Here is a 19,137-nt window from a genome sequence, read left to right on the forward strand (position 1 = left end):
ATATCAGGATGTTCATGTTTATTGTATCTATAACTGCTTGACATCCTTTAGTAACTAAGTGGTTCCATTAATTACTGTACATTTATTAACCTAATTCTTTATTGCCTAAAATAACTAACTTTGTACTTAGTAAAATATAATACCAATGTAAACTCAGACAAATATTTGAATTGATCCTGTTATCTTCTCTGTACGTGATCTGGGTAGGACTATCTAGTGCACTGCTCCCTCCTACACTGCCTCAAATCCCTCATCAAGTCCACCGAACTGTCCCCCTTCTGCACCCCCACCCAAATCTAGCCAAATATTATCTTCCAGAGTGACTCTTCTAGCCATTGTACACTGAGTCCTAACTCAACCCGGTCATTATTCTATTATATCCTTTTTATAATTTTTTTAATTGAAGCTGTTAGCACAATCTGAATTTTTTAATATTTACTAATTTATCCTATCTCTTCTCACTGGCTTCAAAATTTCATAAGGGTGAGTTCCTTACCTGTTTGTCCCACTTCATTACTAGTTTCTAGTTCAGTGCCTGGTGAACAATGAGCCATGAATATTTATTGACTAGAAGAGCAAACAGAAGGAAAAAAAATATAGGGCTGGGGCTATAGCTCTCAGTGATGGAGTGCTTGCTGAGTATGTGTGAGCCCTGGATTCCATCTCCAGTACTGAAAAAAAAAAAAAAAAAAAAAAGGAAAAACAAAACAAAACTTTACCTTAAATGGGAAAAAGCAGAATTTTCCTCCCCATCAAATCCATGTTCCCCAATTTCAGGTTAATATCATTACAATATGTTTTTTATTATAGCAGTACTTTAATTAAAATAAAAATTTTAATTAGAAAAAAATTAAACTATTATATAAGGCTTTTCAAAATCTAAGTCTTAATATCCATCCTCATTTTGTCTTGGGCTAGGTTTCCTTAAAGTTATGCTTTTAACCAAATGAATTTCTGCATTTTCTGTTTCCCATAGTTCTTCCTCATAGCAAATACCTTACTATGTAAAACAAAATCAGTCTTAATTCTGGGAGACTTATCTCCAGAGAGAAGACCTATGTAGTAAATGGTATCTAGAAGTTTCTCTTCTATCAATATAAAGCCTAGAATTTTCCCCAAATGGAAAAATATGGAGTGAAAAATAATGTCACTAATTTTAAGCTCAAAATACCTGGAGATATTATCATAATATAAAATCAAAATTTTATAATTCCATCTGAAAATGTGCCCTGGTAATCTGGTTCCCTGGTCCATGCCCATGCTCAGTAACTCTGCTGCTCTCTGAACTTTCCTGGACTTCCTCTCCACAGCAATTTTTATCTGCTCTTCAGTCTTAAAGTTTTATTGCTTCTAACAATTGTTTAGACAATTTAATTCCCTCTAAATGCCTTGTAGGAATATCCTCTTGTTTTGTATAATCTAAGTCAGACCTTGGACATAATAAATGCTCAATAATTTCGGGTTAATTGGATGAATTCCATGTCACAATGAGGAATGCCAATTCAATTTTGTAACCTGTCTTTACAAGACAGATACTGATCCCATTAACAGAATTGCTTATGTGGCAATTAGCATCATTAAGATAAATTAAATTAATGGATCAGATGTCTTTGGAATTCTGGCTTTAGTGATTAGAAATTTTTTGCCAAATAAACAATACTCATCAAATTAATACATATGTTTTCATTTGAGCACAACCCGCATTTATAAAAAAAGATCATATCAATCTAAGTTATAATAGAAATTATTCTGTTATATTTCCTTAAATAAAAGCTTCTATAAATTAACTTTAAATAGCACTATTTTAGAGATAAAATAATCTGCTTATGTTAATGTGCTATGAGTTTTTATTGGTTTATTTGCTACTTTCACTTGTTAAATACCTACTGGGATTAAACTAGTATAAAAATACAGATACACAGTATCAAGATGCATATAAATATTACCTTCTGTTTTAAAAAATTAAGATTTTTTAGGAGCTTCGTGTCATGAATAAAGAGCAAAGCTTATCTTGACTTATTGATGGAGATTCATGGTTTCTGTATACCATAAAAGTTATAAATAACAAACAACAACAAAAAACTTTCTCCCATTACTTTCCAAACATGCTATGTAGCAACTTCTTTTGTTTTCCACATAACATTTTGAACAGTTTCCTTAAATATTAGGTAACATTTTTCAGTAAGAGGAAATCTAATTTTGCCTAACATTTAATCATTCAAAACCCATTCCTAAACAAATAAAACCGTATATATTATATCTTTCTCCCAATTTCAGTTCTGATCGTGGTGCCAGAGTTCCTCTTGAGACAATGAAGAAGGATGTGTTCCTTGCTGATTGAGTTTCTCTTTCATTCTGCCCAGGATCATTTAGATCCTCTTGGAAGGATTTGTTCCAAAGGAAGAAGGACAAATATCAATATCAAACTGTGCACTTTCTTTTCATATTCCTTTCTTAGCAAGTGTAGCTGAAGCTCACGCTCTATTTTGGGGGGACACACATGTAACTATTAGATCTTTCACAAATTGCACTTGTTCATTGTCCATTAAGAGCAGAGCAGCGCTTGTTTCTCTGTTCCGCTGTCCACGACACAGAATTCAGCGGCTTTCTTGATATTTCTCTTCACATGTTGGCTGTCCTCAGTGGTTCACATCATAACAAGCAACCTGTAAGGTAGGTGTTTCACATGTTTCTATTAGCTCCACCCAGGAATAAAGCCCTTTGCCTTCCCACATCCTCTCTTAGGTTCTTTGTTTTAACTATTATATTCTTTACAACTAAATTATTTTATTATTTCCTTATTTTTTGCTTTCATTTTACTAAGACTATCTCATTATCTTTAGTATGTTAATTAATCTGTTTTACCTTCTTTAGCTTCTCCAATCTCTCCTTCTGATGGCACACCTCCTTTGTTCTTTTTCTTTGAAACTGTTAACTCATCAGATTGGGATTACTTAGACCTATGAGTTTCTGTTTCCATTGAGGATATTGGGAACTGGGTCAACTGGGCACTGTGTCAGCTAATGTGAACATGGTCTTCCGATCAGACCTCTATTTGAGTCAATCCCAATGAACCCAAGATAAGTAGAATCGAATCCTATGGTGAAAATTTACAGATGTGACAACAGTACAATATATCTATCCCAAACCAATGGGAAAAATTCATCTTGAAGCCTTCCCCTCCACATGCAGGGAGAAGCAGACTCAGGACTCCTTAGATTCTTCACTGGCTACGGCTATTCAGAAGGAAAGTACTTTTTCTCAGCCACTAACCAACACAGCTTTTATGATATTCCTGAATACACCTACCCCAGAAGTCTTATTTGCCACAGGTGTAGGATCTGGCACTAATGATTCCATGGTAAGGTAGGGCTAAATGAGAGAGGAATACCGCAGGATCTATTTTACCTTGGAGTGCACCTGTCTGCCTCTGGTCACCAGCTGACAGCACTCCTACTAACAGACATGCTCAGAGAACAAACATTTTCTCCCAGGCTGCTTCTTACTTTGTTTCAGGGTTTGATTCCTCTGGGGTTGGTCTAGGGGAAGATGCCAGCGGTTTTTCCTAGGTCAGTATAAGAAGAACTGGTGTTTCTATAATTTCTACATTATGAGATTTGTTGAGGATTGCTTCCAATTCTTATGAACTATGTCACCTTAAACAAAGTTATCTAACTTTTCACTACAATACAAGGTAATATTTGGAAATAGTGTTTTTTTATGACCTGAACTTGGAGCAGTATATTTTCCTATCATTGACTTTATACTGAATTTCCCTGAAACATCCCTCCATTTTTGCTTTACAAATTTTGTTATTATTTTATTTGATATTTTATTCATTTTAAATATCAATCTGAATTTACATTCTCCTGAGTGTCATATTGTGATCTGAAATTAATATTGGTTTGGATGATGACTTTGTTCTAGTTTTATAAATACTTTCGTGTATATTTCCGTAGTTAATTTTGACTAGTTTTTGTGATATAATCTCTATTAATTTTTTTCCCTTGAGGTCACTTGGAAGATTTATACTATGATTTTTGTACAATGGATTGTGCTTACATATTTAGCTGAACACTTTATTTTTATTTTTCAACTTTCAAAATCAAGCAGATGTTATACATTTCCTTATGGAGAAATTCTGTCCTAAATTTTTATTTCTCAATAAATTATCCTAAAATACATATAAAATCATGTTAACAGAACATTAAGTCAGCCATATACCAGTATTAGGAGATAAAGACCATCAATTTGAGTTACAGAAAAGTGGGGAGAATATATCTGATCCTTGCAAAGCTGAAGGTAAAGCACACAGCTTGCTCATGTGGATGACAGAGGAAGACATCAGGGAAGAGGGGACAGTCTGTGAGGATTATGGAGGTGAAAGCAAAGATAACATCAGTGAGGGTTCATTTCAAAACAAGAACACTTTCCATGAATGGAAATACTGAAAGCAAGATTGAGTTCTAATGGATCAAACATTGTCTCTCAGTGATTAGAAAGAGAAAGCTTAGAAAACGTCTGAGGCCAGATGTGTCATTCTTAGAAAGACATCATTGAATGGAGAAGAAAGCATTTTGAAAGAGAAAAATGTCCTTTGTAGACTTAGAGATAGAATAAAAAGAATGAGGAGGACCATAAAAGAAGCAGGACAAGAGACGGAGAATACACTGGGGAAATGTTGCTTCTCTGTAGCAACAGAAGAATTTGTTCTTAAACAGAAAAATTAAACTTATCATGTCTTTCAAAAGCTCTTCTGTTACTGCCATTATAAAAATACTTTAAATAAACTTAGAATTCAAAATATATACTGACAAAATATATATAAACACAATTGCCTTAAGAAAAAAATGAAAAAAATTTGACATACAAGAAACCTTTTACCAGAAGTACACAAACATGAACATTCACATACACATCCCTAAAATGACAATTCATTAAGCAAATAATAATGAAGAAACAAGTAAATATAGATATGAAAACAAATTCAGATGCAAAAAAATGTAAAACAAGCAAATACATTTTGGGAAAGATACTGAAAAAGAATAAAAGCATATTTTAAAATAAGAATACATTGCAAGCTTTGTATCTGTTTACTGAAAATTGAGGCAGAAATGCAAGGGATTAATGCAAAGATTCAAGAAAATGAAACAGAGAAAGAAGTGAATAATGTGACAAATATATAAAAAAGTATAAAAGGCTGCAATATATAAGTAAATATTATATAGAAATATTATATATAAAATTATATGTAGAAATTATATCATATGTAAATATATTTATTATTTATATATTTATCATATTTTATTATACTACATATATATAAATTGGGTCTTCTAAAGAGTAAAAGGAACTGTAATGTAGAAAATTAATATTCAATATTAGAAAATTCACAATAACTTTTCAGATATAAAAACAAATAGAAAATTCCATTTTGAAAGGTGCTACTTTTGTATGAGAAAAATTGACAAAGACCAACATTGACACATAAAATTTCAATTATTGAATTTGACATACAAGAAAAAAATCCTTTGGGAATTCATGCAAAACATCAAGGACAAGGAACAAAAAAAACTCAAGTTTGTATAATATGTCTTAATAGCATCCTATAAAATATACAACCTTAGATCAACAATTGAAAGAAAAAACCCAAGGATATCTAGTATAATCCAAATATTTTCTTCTAAGATAAACCTTAAAAAATCTAGATTATAGAAAAATTATTTTAATGTGCAATATCTTGGTGAATATTGTATTCCTGAGCTTTTCCAGTAAAATGTATTGTATATGACTTTTTATGCAACAGACTGTATCTTAAACTGCAATGTTTGGAAAAATCATGCAAAAAAGTCAGTGGTGGGTGAAATACACACATATATGTACACACATATATACACACTGTAAAATTAAATAAAGTTAATTTTACACCAGAGAGTTTCTAAATATAGCCAGATGTGGTGGCATACCTCTGTAATCCCAGTGACATGTCAGGCTGAAGCAGAAGGATTACACGTGAGGCCAGCCTCAGCAATTTAGCAAGGCCCTAAACAATTTAGTGAGACACTGTCATAAAATTTAAAAAAAAATAAAAAGGAATTGGGGTATAGCTCAGTGGTAAGTGCCTATGGATTCAACTCCCAATATTCCCCTGGGGCGGGGGGAAACAGGAACATACATGATATATACATACATATATGTATATATATGTATTTATATATATTTGTGTATTTAAATTTATAAATATATACATATTTCCCAAACTTTCAAACCCTTTATTTTCAAAGTATTTATATTATTCCTATCTGCAAAAGAATGAACAAAAATATTTAAACTCTTTACATGAAACAATATAGTATTGATACTGTCCCAATTAAGATTGTATAATAATGGTAAATTACAGGTTAATCTATATAATGATTATCACGACAATGATCCAACTTATCACGACAATGACCCAACACATTCATAAGAAATTGAGCAACATATTAAAAATAGCATAACATAACCAAGTGAAGCTTATTCTAGAAATAAAAATAATAATAATTTAATAGTAGAATCTCAGAGTGGTAGATGAAAGGGTAAAATAAGAAAAAAAAATATGAGATTATGAAAGAGCATTTGACAAAACAACTCATACATCATGATAAAAGCCTAATAGATAATATCAGTCAATGGACATTATTTACTCTGTATCATATATGTTTATGTGTATATACCTAAAACCCAGAATCTTCCTTAAGGAAGAAATGATAAAATAATTCTACATAAGGTTAGAAGAAGTGATGTTTTTCATATCCTCATTTCTGTTTAACATTCTATAACACACTCAAGCAAAATAAAACAGTGAGAGAGACAAGAATTAACTCAATAGACTCAATGGGAAAAAAAAGATACCTCATGAAAAGATTTAGAAATATATAACATTAAAATAAAAAATTCATATATAACAGTGGTTCACAGTAGGATGCAATTGACTCACCCTCTACCCTAAGTGGAGGGAAAACATTTAAGAGTGTCTGGAGACATTTGTTATTGTCACAAGGGGAGGGGTTGAGTTGGGAGTGCTAGTGGCATCTGGTACCCATGGACACTGCTGTTAAACATCTGACAATGCACAGAACAGCACCTTTTCACCATATCCAACAAAGAATTATTCAGGGCAAAATGTCAATAATGCCATTGTTGAGAAATTGATATACACTAGCAAATAAAGTCATTCTTCAGTATCCATAGGAGATTAGCTACAGAAACTCCATGGTTCCAAAATATTTGGCTGCTCAAGTCCCATATATTAAAGGATGTAATATTTGCATATAAACAATGCACATCCTCTGGTATATTTTAAATCAAATATAGATTACTCATAATACCTAATACAATGAAAATGCTATGCAAGTAGTTGTTATACTGTATTGTTTTGGGAAAAAAGGCTATACGTGTTCATTACATATGCAATTTTTTTTCAAATATTTTCAATCTACCATCTGAGGTTGGTTGAACTCATTGATAGAGAAGCAACAAATAAACCAACCATACATGATACTATGGAAAGGGAAATAATATTTACAATACTAAATACAATATACATTATAAAATATATAAAATTAAATAACAATATAAGTTGCAAAACTTTTATAATTATGAAATTTAAAAATTCTTCTAAAGATAAAATTCTCTATAAAATGGAATGACCAGTCTTTGCATAGGAAAACTGATGCTCATAAAATTTTGTTTTCTCTTAATTACCAAGAAAGTTTAATATTATTTTCATGCAGGGAATGAAGAATGTTTTTGTTTATTTCCAGGAGTCATATAAATTGATAAGTTGAATAAAAAAAGACATGGGATTTAAAAAAGGAAAAATAAACAGAAAATGATGAATAAATACAAGTTTATCTCATGCATGATAAAGGTGATATTTCAAATTACTGAGAATTTAATATTCATATATATAAATATTTATATTACATGTATAAACTTAATAAGGATTACATCTCTGTTCTTATTAAATCTTTAATTACTTAAGAAAAACAATCCATTTTCCTTGTAGTAGTTTTCAGCTTTCAAAGTTTGCTAAATTTTTTCTCATGGTGGGTTTTGACTTGATTCTATTTATTGCTTTTTTTTTGGTAAGACCGTACATATTCATGGAGTATGTATTAGGCAAATAATAAGTAATTTTAGGCAAAAATGACTTATTCATCACTGATGCTATGTGTTTCCTATTGTATTTCAAGCCCCCCCCCCCATACTCTAATATTGTTGTTGATTCTTAAGGTGATTTGATCAGTGGAATAGCCTATTAATTTGTTATAGAATGGCTTTAAATATTAGTAATAATCATTGCACAAACGTATTATATACTCTAGATTTCTATCTATTCTGACCTATGAGCACACATGATAGGATAAATGAATCCTACAGGTATACACTTACTGTGTTACCTTCTTTTGTTGTGAAATAAGTTTTGCATTTGTTATAAAAGTCAGATTTGCAGTTGAACATGTTAGATTTGATCTAAATGTGACAAGAGACATGGGATGCAAGTCTAGACCCAACCTATAAGCTAAATCCCACTAACCCCAGATGAAGCCCCAGATGATGAGAGTATGAAAATGAAGGACTATTGGTTTAATCCATCTCTACAATATTACTGAGGGAATAGTAACAAACAAATGAATTATAGTAAATAAGTGATGCCCTGGTAATGAACAGGATATTCAAGATGTCTGTGGGTTACGGCACTGACAAAAGTAACAACTGTAAATGAGGCAAATGCACATTTTTTCAATAATAAATCTCATCCCTCCATACTAGAAGAAGTCCAGTAAAATGTTTTAAAATCAGGTAACAAGTTTGACCCCTCAGGGAAAAACAGTTTCAGTTTTGGACTCAGAGGTGGCAGATGATTAACCCTGGTGAGGGAATGCCCATAGGTTGCTCTTATCATGGCTTCTTTACTCATCAGTCTCCTGAGTCAGCACTGAAGGAGGTTAAAAACATGCTCACTGACTTATGTAGGATAGGTCATTGTAAAGTTTATTAACAACTGCCTTTGCTATGGTGGCTGCCATTGGGAGAATTCACACAGGAAACACATCCTCACCCTCAGGGCACATGTTGAAAGTTCCATGATATATTTCTTCCCCAGGCTTTTTGGCATCAGATTGGTCTATGTTCTTGACCATCCAGACATATCTATTCTGTACACTTATATTTCTAGCCATCTCTTTTCAGCATGTGGCCAGATGTACCCTTGACTATAATGGGTAGCTAAGTAACAAGTAAAACATCATTTCTGGGTATGTCTATGAGGTTGATTCCAAAAGATACTTAGCATTTGAACAAGCGGACTAAGTAAAGACAATCCGTCCTTTGCAGTGTTGGTGGGCATCATCCAATCCATTGAGGCCATGAAGAGAACAAAAAGGCACAGGAGGGGCCAATTTGCCTTCTTACCTGAGACATTGGTGTTCCTGGCTCTTGGGCCTTCAGAGTTAAGACTGAGGCTAACACCACTGGCTCCTCTGATTGTCAGGCCTTCAAGTTTGGATTGGAACTACACCACCATTTCTTCAGCTTGTGGATGGTAGATTGTGGGACTTCTCAGCATTCACAACAATGAGAGGTAATCTCACCTAATATATTTCTTTTCTATAATCTATATATTTTATTGGTTTTGCTGTTCCAGCCAACTATGACCAATACCCCTACTTGAAGCTCTGCCTACTGGGGGACTTCACATCCCCACTGCCTTGCAGACCTAAACCTATGTCAGACTGCAACTGCTTAAAAAGTCCATTTCCAGAAAGTGCTAGCATAATAGAAAAATATGATGTGATTCATTTCTTCTCTATTGTCAAATGATCAGGAAGAACTCTCCTTGAGGCTCTAGATGTAGATTGAGAGGAGAAGTGCTATGTAACATTAAATTGATGGTGAATTTAGAAGAATATGGCTTTGTCTTCACAGAATGTTCAATGAAGAGAATAAGGCACACACATTTTTGGAAGGACGGTCTGTTGCTGCTAGGTAAGTGAAAAGCTATTAGAATAGTACTAGGAGTTTTTGAGGAAAATAATTCTTACAGCATAATCACAAATTATTCCACTGAAGAAGAAGTTTTGGAAGGTATTGAAATATAGTCACTTCAAATACTTGAAGGGAAAACTGAAAGTATCAATTATAAACAAATATCTGAAGAGGTTGACGTGATTTTAAAAAGAATGCTGTTAAGCTCAGATTGATTTTTTTGTATAAAACCTGAAAAGGATATAATCAAAAAGCAGGCATATTCCAAATAATGAACCTGCATTTATAGGAAAAAAAATGAACACTAACAAAGGATAAGAAAGGTGATTTTTAGTAAATGTTCAAAGCAAGAAGAGCCAAAAAGCTGTCAGATTCCTCTTTGAGATATATGTTATAATATTAATAATGAGGCTAAGAAAAAAAAAATCTTCCCCTCATGCTGTGCCCTCATTTTTTTTTTCATGTTAAAGAAAAGACTTAACACTGGAATGAAAAACTTAGCACTTCCTATCTGTAAGAAGAAATTTAAATTCGAAATGAGAGGAAGCTGTAAGACAGCAACTACATTATTTTTCATATTCTACACTGTAGGAATTAAATTCTGAGGCACCCAAAGACGTGGCCGTTAAAATGCAGAATCATCAACAAAAAAATTAATGGAGAGATGTATGAAAAATTGGGCAGTCAAAGGCCTTTTCAAGTTTTGAGGCCCAACAGAAAGCATATTCTGCAAAACAGAGATCTTCATGCTAATCATGAACAATTTCCCAGAGTCTATTAATAAAAAAAGAGTGTTGGACCACCTATAAAAGAGAGTGGTGATGATGGGGAACTAATAGAAGCTCATTAAATAAGTCACACTAGGCTGGTTCAATTGTCTTTTTTGATATGGTTATGATATGATGAGTTCAGAGAAGTGCTGCTGTCAGAAAGAAAATGGTTTTCAAAAAGTTGTTTAACAGAGCTCCACATGATATCCTGTTTCGTAAAATGGAGAAATGTACACAGCATGGCAACATCTGTAAATGAATATAACCAAAGAGCAATCAACAGGGCTCAAGTTCAAGTCATTTTGACATGTCCTGTGATCTCACCCTGATTCTCTTCTTTGCCATACCTCTAAGAATTGCATTCGGACTTTGATAAAAATCCTTACTAAATTTTTGCAGACACAGAGTTGAAAATAATAGTAGATATTCTGGATAACAATTTCAGCATTCAAAAAGATCTCTGCAGGCTAGAAGAATGGGTCAAATGCAGAAGTTTAAAATAAAAAATGGATAGTGATGGGCCAACAAAAGCAGCAAAAAATTAAGAGGAACAAGTACGTAAATGACAATGGTGAAGCAGATTTTAATAACAGAATTATGACAATGTAGAAATTTAACAGAAACTAAAACTATAATCTAAACATGCCAAATGAAGCAAACTTTTTTTTAAAAAAATCAGATGACCACCCAATAAACTGTGTTTTCTAGTCCTTATGTATATCTCTCGACTTTGAATTTGAATTGTCCCCATGATTCATTTGTAAATAATAAAGTATAGCCAATGTGACAATAAAATGATTTCTAAGGACAGTCAGAAAAATCTTTGCACGTTCTGCCTTTGTCCCTTGGAATGCCCACTCTGGATGAAGCCTGCTTCTGTAAAGATTACCCTGGAACCTGTGGAGTGAAGTGTGCAGACTAGCTACAGTGAGAGTCAGAGATGACCCCTCAAGCCAGGTCTAAATGTATATGAGGAAATGTCTCTAGTTGACTCTAGCCTAAGTTGCCATCCAGTTTTAACCCTATGAGACACCAAGCAATAACTGTCCAGCTCAGTCTGTCAATCCCCAAAACCATGACAAACAACAATAAATTGTATTAGATACTTAATTTTAGATAAGTTTTCTACACAGCAAGAGATAACGGGACTGATGCAAAACTTGATTTGTACTTAGTCTGCATGAACATAATCATATTACTGTTGAGAGCATAATATTTAGAGTGGCCATGAATGGCCTTTTCTGCTTATTTCACATAACCTAAAATTCAGAGTATGGCCCCTCTTTCTGTTGGCTGTGCTTGATTGACTACATTCAATCACAAACTAGATTTCACAGATGAGAGGAGCATGGTCATGAGAAGAAACATTTTGTATAAGAAATACCAACCAACTAAGGATGTTTAGCTTATAAAAAGAATTTAAACAGAGATAAGGTACAAAAGTAGTGCTGCAGTCCGGCTGCAGCAAAATAACCAGGGGGTGACGAACAACTTGTGTAACTTGTGTAGATTGATACAGCAGGAGTGGGAGCCGTTTATTGTAGGACTGGAGCGGTATATATACATTCCACACAGCTTATCTAATTAACATAAACTCGATATAGCAGTCAACCAATAAGGAATCCCCACACTTAATGGCTCTCTGGCTTTACTTCACAAACCACTCCCTCTGGCAAAATGCCAGGCACCATCCAGACTTGTTTACAGACTCTAACAAGTAGCACCTGCTTTGCCCAGAAAAGTTTCGGTTTGTGTCTGTTTTCTAAATGCTCTACTTATCATTGAACCAATTCATCATTATATTAAAATAAATCATAATGGGCTTACTTTTCCCATGTCATTGTCATATTTGCAGTATCTATTATATCTCATTGGATTGTGTGTGAAACTTTTGCATGAGACAGAATCCTAACAAGTGGTTTTATTTGAAAAATAATCAGCAACAGCTTGAACCTTTTCTCATTCGTTTCTAGCTACAACAACCAATGGATCCCTTTCAAACAGTATATTGCCTTAACTGATAAAACTAAGTGCTCTAAGACACAGAAACCTAAGGGGAGCTAAATCCTTTGAACTTTGTAGTTGGAGAAGCATGGATTGTGCACTGACTCTGCCAACAGTGTGGCTGTGATCTGACAGGTCAAGCCACTAAGCTGTAGCCCACAGTGTTGACTGAAAATAAAACTACTATATGGGGCTAGGGATGTGGCTCAAGCGGTAGCACACTTGCCTGGCATGCGTGTGGCCCGGGTTCGATCCTCAGCACCACATACAAACAAAGATGTTGTGTCCGGTGAAAACTAAAAAAATAAATATTAAAATTCTCTCTCTTTTTTTAAAAAAAAGAAAAGAAAACAACTATAGATTATAGTTACCAGAGATATATATGAAAAATAGAAGTTGAGCAACATTGTTGAGAAACTGACATACGGAGTGAAATTTGAATGTCCTCAATAATGTGTTTTGCCATTTATCATGTCATGTAAATAAATAACTACTTATATATTTTATATTTGATAATAGCTTTTTATTATAAAATAAACACACTTGGTATCAATAATTTTTAAAATGTACTGCTACTTCATAAAAGGTGTCTAATTAATAAATGAGGAAATAAATGCCTATTTCCCAAGTGAAATGGTTTGAGCATTTCAACACTTCTTGAAAATTCCTTGCCATTGTGAGGGTATTGGGAGGTGGTAGCTTTAGGAGCTGTTTAGGTCCTGTGGAGTCCTCACTCCACTGTCATGAAGAGTCTAGTGCCTTTTGCTCAGGAGTGTGTTGGCTTCCTCCTCTTTCTCACTCTGCCTTTTCCCTTCAGCCACATGATATTATTTGCCATGTGAGGATACAGCACAGAGATCCTCTCCAGATGCCATCACCCTAATCTTGAATTTCTTGGATTCCCGCAATGTGAGCTGATAAATTTCTTTTCATTATATTATTCCAATCTGAGCTATACTGTTATAGCAGCAGATAATGGACGAATGAATTAAGTAAGATAAAAATATATATGCTTGACATCATTAATCAAAATTTATTGCTCATCATGGAAGTTTTGAGCTACTACCCATTACCTGTAGGCCCAGGATACAAATACATGTTTTTGAAGAACTGACATACACTTCATTATTGAGAAGACTGTATACCAACTTCATGATTTCATTTGAGCAGCAGCAGATATTGCAGTTACATATCACACTGCAAACCATGGCTTTTCTTCTAGATCAATACTATGGTCTTTTAGGCTAATCCTGCTCGTTTTTTATTTTACAATATTTTGTGAATACAATATAAATGAAGACAGAGTTAATATAGTTTCTGTTATTATTCTAATTTTTGTTAGAAATTCAGAAATAATTCCTTGATGCCACTTTTAGTCAGTGACAATAGATTTTCAAAATTAACTTTAGTAATGATAGAATTTACATTAATTATGTAATCAGAGTTTTTATTTTAGAATATAGTTCTGTCAAAGATAAAATATCTGATATTATCATGAATGCTATTACAAATTCAATTAAATATTTGAAACAATCAGATATTATAAATGCTATATTAAATTAAATTAAGAAAATAAAATGTTTCATGGCAATAATATAAATAGAAGCTTGGGTTAGGTCTGGTGGCTTACAATCCCAGTGACTCAGGAAGCTGATGCAGGAGGATCTCAAGTTCAAATCCAGCCTAAGCAACTTAGGGAGACCCTAAACAGCTTAGAGAGATCCTGTCTCAAAATAAAAAATAAAAAGTGATGGAGATAGGGCTCAGTGGATGAGCACCTCTGGTTCAATCCCTGGTACCAGTAAATAAATAAATAATAAATAAAAATAGAAACTTGGGGGAAGTTATGGCTGCAATTATAATCACAATATAAAATCATATTGTAATAAAAACAAAATTTTAAAAAAATACTAAGACAAAAGATACTCAAAATGTTTAAGACAGAAATCTTTGAAACTTGGTTGAATGTTCCCATACTCTCTAATCCGTGGTCCTCACATGGCAGGAGAGAGTGGGGAGCTCTCAAGACCCTCCTGTTGTTTTTTGTTTGTTTGTTTTGTTTTGTTTTCTTTCACAGCAGGGATTAAACCCAGGCACACTTAATCCCTGAACCTTATCCTCATCCTTTTTAAAATATTTAGAGACAGACTCTCAGTTACTGAGGGCCTCGCTAAGTTGGCATTGAAGAGACAATCCTCCTGCCTCAGCTTCTGGAGCCACTGGGCTTACAGATGTGTGCCACTGCAGCCAGCTTGAGGGCCTCTTTTTTAACAGCACCAACACCATTGACGAATGTTCCACCCTCATGACTTCGCCACCTCTTGAAGACTCCACCTCCACATCTGTGGCACTTAATTTATACATTAAAAAACATCTAAAATCAGGGTCTTAAGCTTTCATCTTTAGGAAAGTCGAGAAAGAAAAATAATTTAAGCCTGAATTGAGTAGCAGAAAAGAAATGAATTTAGAGAAGCCAGTGAAATTCAAGATAAGAAAATAATACAAAAATAAGTGAAACAAAATCCTGCTTTTTTTTAGAACACATTAATAAAATTGATAAAAGATGAAGGATAGTTGATGATATTGGAAATAAAAGGAAGACTATCAAAATTCATTATGTAGACATTAAAAGGATACTAAAGGAATACTTTGAACAACTTTGTACTCTGCAGTGAAATTGACCAATTCATTGAAAGACACAAACTACTCAAACTCATTTAAGGAGAAATAGATAAACTTAACAACCCTATATATATTAAAAATTTAATGAGTAAGTAATAACTTTCAAAAAAAAGAAAAAGAATTATGAGGCCCCAATGGTTACACTGGTAAAGCATAAACAAATATTTTATAAAGAAATGATATAAATTCTCCACAATTAGTGGAGAAAATACAATCAGTGTGAACATTTTTAAATTCATTATGAGACTATGACTATCCTAATATCAAAACTGGATAAAAAATATAAAAAAAGTAAATGTCACACCAATGTCTCCCTTGGATATGGATACAAAAATATCTGAACAAAATTGGATGAGAAAATCCAACATAACAAGCTAGCCATGTGGGATTTAGTCTGAATACAATGACTTATATGATGTTTTAAAACGCAATTGTATTAATAAAAATATTTAACAAAATTCAGAATACATACATTATTATAAAAATATCAGGAAACTAAGAATGGAGGATAACTTTTTTTTTTCAATTTGATATAGAATATCCACAAAATCCACACGTACCACCATGCTTAATGCTGAGGACCTGGACATTTAATCTCCTAAAATTTAAGATTGGGAATAAGGAATAGAGGTCTTTACTCACCATTTCTATTCAGAACCATTCTGGAAGCTAATACAACCAGACCACAAAGGAAACAAATGGTATATAGATTGGAAGGAAAGACATAGAACTATCTATGTTCTATTTTCCACTTGATGGTGTGATATCTATGTGGAAAATTCTCAAATCACTGAGGAAAAAATATCTGGAATTAATAAGCAAGGCAGATAAGTTAATAAAACAAAGGAGATACACAAAAGTCAATTGCTTCCTTAAACACATGAAATGTACAATTGCAATGCAAAAAAATTTAAATACGTCATTTACCACCACAGTGCAAAAAAGAAAAATGAAATACTGAGGCACAAATTCAATGAAATATGTGGAAAGCCCATATATGGAAAACTAAAACTGAAGAAATACATAAAAGATGATTTAAATAAATTGACACTATGGGTTGGCATACCCAACTTTGTAAAATGTCAGTTCTTACTAACTTGATAGCTTCTAAGGTTAAGATGGGAAGACAACTCAGAAAAGCCTAGACAATAGTAAAGAACAAATACAGATCACTCAAAGTATTTTCAAGACTCTCTAAAGCCACAGTCACAGTTATAGCTAGGTGTTTGCAAAGAAGAGACGTGTAGATCAGAGTAACATAATAGGGAATCTAGAAGTAGGTACCTGCAATTGTCAACTGATTTTTTATGGAGTCTTTTAAAAAAATGGTGCTGGAACAACTGGACACACACAGGGCAAAACATCTGCATTTCTATCTACATATCTTTGTGTATCTTATATTTCTCACAAAAAAAAAACCCTCAAAATTGATCCTAGATATAAATGTAACACTTACAAACCTTCTTCAAGAAAGCATGCAAGAAAAACAAATGACCTTAAGTTAAGCAATGAGGTTTCTTCCAGAAACACATAAATCCACACTAAATGTGATAAAACATCAGATAAATCCTAAACAGGCACTTTTTTACAAAATACCTGACCATCACTCCTCAAAAGTTCCAAGGTAGTCAAAAACAAGGAAAGTCTGAGAAATTGTTACAACCAAGAGGAAACCAAGGAGACAGGACTACTAAATGTAATGTGGCATCTTGGATGACATCCTGGTCAGAAAAAGGACATTAGGAGGAGACAAAAAGATCTTCTTAAATATGGACTTCAGGTAATCTTTTTTTTTTTTTTTTTTTAATAGAGAGTGTGAGAGAGAGACAGAATTTTTTTTTAATATTTATTTTTTAGTTTTCGGCGGGCACTACATCTTTGTTTGTATGTGGTGCTGAGGATTGGACCCCGGCCGCACGCATGCCAGGCGAGCGCGCTACCGCTTGAGCCACATTCCCATTAGTTAATCTTAAGGAATCAATATTTGTCCATTGCTTGGAACAAAGGTACCATATTCCATATAAGCTGTTGATAATAGGGGAAACTGGTTGGGGCCTTCATGAGACCTCCCTGTATTTTCTTTATAACTTTTCTTTAAATCTATAACCAATCACTTTTAAAAACTATGAAAATGTACAAGTTTTCAATGTAAAAATTGTAAAGATATTAATGAACTATTACTGCATTTGTAATAATAGAGATGTGATCATAAACAAAATAATTTGAAGGCAGTTTGTGGTTTTCTTCACTAAGCATCATTAACCAGAGTTGTAAACATTTTCAAACTTTGGAGAAATTACTTCCTAACTCAGCTGAAGGATCGCACAATAGCATTAAATATTTTTGTGTTCTAGAAATTTTCTTTAAATTTTTTTCAAATCAGTTGGAAATTTTAATAATTAAAGTCAAAGATCATAGCCCTAAATATTTGGGTAATGAGGGTTTTTTTGAGAATTTCAATTACTTTGAAAATAAATCTTGAAATGAAAATGACTTTTACATGTCTCTACAAGACCAATGAAGATGTAAAACAAAGAATGAGAACTAATGGACAGAAAAATTAATTCTGAGTTTGTGTTATTGCATTAGGAAAACACTTTTATGAGTTAATTTTGTAATTTGTAGCAGCTGGATGAACTTGAGAACATGTGCAATTTTCTCCTTTAGGTTTCATGAAATATTCAAATGAATCATAAGTATATATGCAATTGGTGAGTATTGTTCTATGAAACTATTTGTTAAAATCATTATATAAAATTAAGGTATACATTGTAATATACATAAATTATTTTTAGATGTTGGAAAGAATAATGATTTACATGACCATCTGCTTCATGATGGCTCTTCAATGAATAAATTTCTTTAAGATGTTATTTGATTTTAAGTACAAACATCTGTAATTTTATGAAGACAATTATTCTGAATAGGTTAACATACTATGATTCTATATGCAGGTATATATTGGGTCTGAGGCAGTAGAAATAATAACTCCTTCTGAATAGGTTTCATTTTTATGATGGTCATGATGTTTAACAGTTGGAGAATTTATGATGTCACCACTAAAATTCCCAGTTCTCATGCTATACCAAGAACTGGCCAGGATTATAGCTACATATAATTCTATCTCACACAAATCTCCATAAGCAAGATTCTGATACAAATGGATTGAGAGAATAACAATTACAATTATGAACAAAAATTGCATTTTATATAGCAGTGTCTATATAAAGCTTCCCAAATAGATGCTGTAAAACAAATTACCTGATCTATTTAGGCAAAAATATGCTTTGACATTGGTTTGATTTTAATATATTAAATAACTATATGGATTAACTTACGAATTCAACATAGTTTTGTTTTTATACATTCCTTAATGTCTATTCTTTTTTTAAATATAAAAATTTTTATTTGTTCTGCTTAGTTGTACATGAGAGCAGAATGCATTTCAATTCATTGTACACAAGTGGGGAGCAACATTTCAATTCTCTGTACATGACATAGAGACACACCATTTGTGCAATCATACATATACCTAGAGTAATGTTCATCTCATTTCACCATCTTTCCTACCCTCATAACCCCTCCTCACCCATGCCTTTGCCCAATCCAAAGATCCTCCATTCTTTTCATGCTCCCGCCCCCGCCCCCG

This window comes from Marmota marmota, unplaced genomic scaffold, assembly GCF_001458135.2.
Source record: "Marmota marmota marmota unplaced genomic scaffold, marMar, whole genome shotgun sequence".
Classification (NCBI taxonomy): Eukaryota; Metazoa; Chordata; class Mammalia; order Rodentia; family Sciuridae; genus Marmota; species Marmota marmota.